General features: G+C 43.0%; 1 protein-coding gene across 1 annotated transcript in view; it reads left to right on the top strand.

Moving 5' to 3' along the window:
- NR2F1 (nuclear receptor subfamily 2 group F member 1) overlaps window positions 1-4,365 on the top strand; it is a 9,974-nt gene that overhangs the window by 4,359 nt on the left and 1,250 nt on the right. The window lies entirely within an intron of this gene.

The following is a 4,365-nucleotide window of genomic DNA, read 5'->3' as shown; positions in this document are numbered from 1 at the left end:
TCTGTCATCCAAAAGGTGAATAGCAGTGCTGGCTGTCACTACATTGCTTTTGTTCGCTGTTTCTGCAGCATATTAAAAAAAAAAAAAACAAAAAACCCAACATTAATATATATATATAAAAAAATATCAAATTAAGTGGAGGCGGTGGAAACATGCATGTTAACAATTTTTCCCTGTGATAGATGGTTCGAATTAACTAGCGGGAAAGTGCATTAGCGTCGCCTTTGAAGTGCTCTGGTCGTAGCCTATAAGAATATAATACGTCTTCTATTATTGTAACCTGCGAGGGAGAAATTTATAAACATCAAAGGAGAGCGATGTGGAAGAAATATAGGAAATGGAAACAAGGCGAGATAAGAGGCCTGGCGGTGTCATTTTTTAATTATTATTCTAATTATCGCCACGATGGGGCTAATTGCCACTTTTTCTGCTTGTTTGTTTTTCCTTTTTTTTTTCCTTTTTCTTTTTTTTATTTTTCTTTTCCCCCCACACTCTCCCCTGTCCCCTCGCTCCTCTCTTGTCCCGGTTTCTCCCCTCCTTTCCCAAACCGGTCCTCCCGGTGAGCGGTAACTAAAACAGCTCCGATAAATCTGGGTTAAAACTAGGCCGAGGCAAAATTAAAAGCATTCCTGAACAAAGATGGCAAATCGTTCAAAGGCCTTGTTTAACAGTAAGCAGTTTATAATCCATCAATATTTGTTGGCCCTTCATGCATGAAAAATAGTATTTACATTGTATTAAAATGACTCCTAAATTTGCACAATATTGTAATGTAGCAAATGCAGTATTAATATCGATTTGAACATCGGATAATTTATTTAGACAGGAGTATCTAATTTGTATGCAGGGTGGTCGGAGACGTGTACTGTGACTGCCCCCTTTTCCTCCCAGTGCAAATGCAGCCTTGGAGGGGAATATTTCTTTTGCGGAGGATAAAAGTGCAGAACCTTTTTTAAAACAAACGGAAGATTTACCGAATAGCCGGCTCGACGTTTTTAATGCGGTTTTTTATCTTAATAAGTCTTTTCCTGATGGAAACGTGTTTTTCAAAAGTGACAAAGGGACCTGCCGGCGTTCATCAGGCTGATTTAACTCCCCGGCCTGCCTTCCAGGCTCACAGCCTTTCCCCTTCCCACCCCTTCCAGACCTCGGGAATGCTCGGGGATGACCCTTCTGGGCTTTATTTCCCCCCCTTTTTCTTTTTAAGCTGTTATTATTATCATTAACGTTTTTTGATCAGACCCAACTTTGAGAGATTCTTCCCAAGCAGACAAGGGGGGGCCTGGCCTGGTGCCTCAGCCCTTGAGACCCCCGAAGGCCCCGGGATGGCGAATGCCCCAGACAGGAACAAATTTGGGAGGGGTATTTTATTTTATTTTATTTTACTTTATTCTATTATTTTTTATTATGATGGTTTTTCCTCTCTCTCTTTCTGTTCTCACCCTCCCTCCCCCTCCCTCCCCTCAACTCCCCCCTTTACCTTCCCCAAACGATCGACCTTGGCTACAAAGGCGGTCAGTGGCTTCAGAGGAGACCCCCCCTCCTCAAATACATCAGGGAGACGACGTAATAACTCCAGTTTTGGGAGGGGAGAAGCCCCTTCCCACAAGGGAGCGGAGCGTGAACGGGGCTGGGGAAGGGGAGCAATAATAATAATATTATTTTGGAGCAGGATCGCACGGGGCACCTCAGAAAAAATGGGAATACAGCTGTCAGGAGTAATCCACCCCTTGCCCCCATCCGCACATTTCCACTTTTCACTAAACTTGTTTTGATTGCTTAGCCAGAGGGGAATTCATGGGAAGCCTTTCTCAAAGTCGTCCAACTTTTTAAACAAACTTTGACTGATGGAAAAGACATTTTTTAGGCATATTGTCCTAAGTCCCTCGCTAAGGACTAAGTATTTAAAGCTGGCATGGGTTTCTCCTGTTGTGGTTTTTACGTTCGGGCTCCGGATAGCATGTATTTAATCCGTAAAATTCTGGACACCGTCCAACGACTGGGTCGTGACCCAAAACCTGCTCCTTTTCTTGCTTGCTGCTTTTTTCTTTTTTTCTAAATGCATTTTAAGAGACACCCCAAATGTCCAATCACCTTAAAATTAAACAACCAGTGGTCACACATACCTTGTATCTCCATCCACACACTTTGCAGGCAGTTGGCCTTTCTGTTCCAGTGCCAGATGGAGCAAACCACTAGAAGAGGGGCAGAAACAAGGTTTTTTTCCCTCCCCCTTTTTTTTTTTTTTTTTTTTCCCCTCCCCACCAAACTTTAGAGTTATTAATTCCTGCACCTACCTTTTCCTCCTCATAAATTAACGTTTCCAGGAAAAGGACCAGGCCAGATAACATAAATCCAATAAATCTATTTGTAGCGCAATAAGAACTTTGATTTCTAGTTAGATGCCAGCTGATTACATCTATATTTTCTGAACACTAAACTCTTCTGAACGCGTAACATGAAATACATCCCCGCCACTACAAAGAAGGGGAGGGGGGGAGGAAGGCTGGAGTGTGCTGAACAGTAATGGTTATTTATTTACATAATTTCTTTTCCATAGACTGCAGGAAGAAATATAGAGCTTTCTCTTATTGACACACTGCAAAAAAAAAAAAAAAAAAAAAAGAGAGAGAGAAAAAGTGAGGCACGCGCAGGATTTTCGCATTAGCCCACTTTCTGAGACGGAATAATAATAAATTCACCTCCCGTAAACACGGGTTGCGCTATTTCTCCCACGGATGGCACCTCCCCGGACTCCCTAAACTCGCCGAGCTGTGCATCCCTTCATTATCATCATTATTAATATTTTTTAATCCGTCTTTGAAGGGAGAGTTAAGCCTTCCCACCGCCACCTTTAAGGATGCGGAATAAAAGGCGAGGAAAGGCACACGCCAGACCATCTAAAATAATTAAAGCTCGATAGATATTACGGGCAGGAGAAAAAACCCCGCGTGTTCGGAGATGTGGGGGAAAACGTTAATTTTTTTTTATTTCCGAACACCCCCCGCTCCCTCCCCAGGCTGCCGCAGCTTCCCCGGCCGCATTGTCCAGTGACCCGCAGTTATAGGTGCACTTATCGTAAATATCTGATAAATATTTTACTAACCTTAAGGGTATGACATATGGGGCATAAAGGAAAAGAAGAAAAAAAAAAAAAAAAAAGAAAAAAAAAAAAAAAAAAAAAAGCCCTGCTAGGGTGTCAGCAAGACCCTTTCATATTGCATTGTTTGGAAGTTGAATAGGATCCTAATGCATAATGGGCAGATAATGCATGTAAAATAGCAAGATATATGTAAATATGGAGTGTGATTTGTGGCAATCAACATATGAACAGGCCTGTGTTTTTTGATATATATGGCAAACAAGAACAGGCCCGGGCTTTTGATAGATATATATGTTGCAACCTGGCGCTTTAGATGTGGCAAAATATCCTTGCATTAAAGGTACAGTATGGATTAGCGGAGCAGCCGGGCGCGGATAATTGTGTATCTGAGGGATGCCAAGTCCGCAGCGCGGGTCAAAGGTTCCCCTCCTCAGAAGTTCCTGAATTATGGCTTGTTTTATTTGTATTTTCGCTCCAGGCCATAGCATTGTAGATGAAGGTGTTCAGAAATCCTTGCAAAGCCAGTTCTTGATAGGGAGAAAGACTTAAACTTCAAAAAAAAAAAAAAGCAGTTGCGACAGGATATTTCTTTTTTGCAATTAATTTTTTATTTTTTTTTTGTTTTCTCCCCCCCGGTTGGGCTTTGAATAATTTGTTGTGTCTTGCCAGGGTCGTAATTATTCTAACGTTCACAATTTTGTCGTGCCCTTCCGGGGGGGGGAGGAGGGATACACGGTAGGGAGGGGTGGGCATTAACATGCATTAATTCATATAGGGATCTATATATTAGCAAAGTCTGGCTTTGATCTGTGTTAAACCGCACCGCCAGCTGACTGCCTCCCTCTGATCCCCATGTGTTGGGGTGGGGGGGTGTGTGTGTTGTGTGGGGGCGTTCTTTATTTTTCCTTTTTTTGTTGTTGTTTTTTGAGGTTTTTTTTTTAATATTTATTATTAATCTCCGAAACAATGTGGATGGTTTAGACCATACCCACCACTTTTCCTACCACCCTAGTGTAGTTTCCTGCCCAAATCCCCTCCGCCAGCACAATTATCACCTTTTTGGGGTTATGAGCCCCCACAGAGGGGGGGGGTGTCTATGTAAACACGCAGATGCCTCCATACACCCCCCCCCAAACCCCCCCACCCCGCGTATATCCGCGCACCCGCAGAATAACGCGGGTCGGTACCCGCGCAGGGGGTCGTGAAGGTTTTTCTTCTCCCGGATTAGTGTGATTTTTGCCTAGTTTGGATCATTCTGAGAA

Source organism: Calidris pugnax, unplaced genomic scaffold, assembly GCF_001431845.1.
Source record: "Calidris pugnax isolate Ruff unplaced genomic scaffold, ASM143184v1 scaffold40, whole genome shotgun sequence".
NCBI lineage: Eukaryota > Metazoa > Chordata > Aves > Charadriiformes > Scolopacidae > Calidris > Calidris pugnax.
Note: the sequence above shows the minus strand (reverse complement) of the source record. Positions and strands in the feature narration are given on the sequence as shown.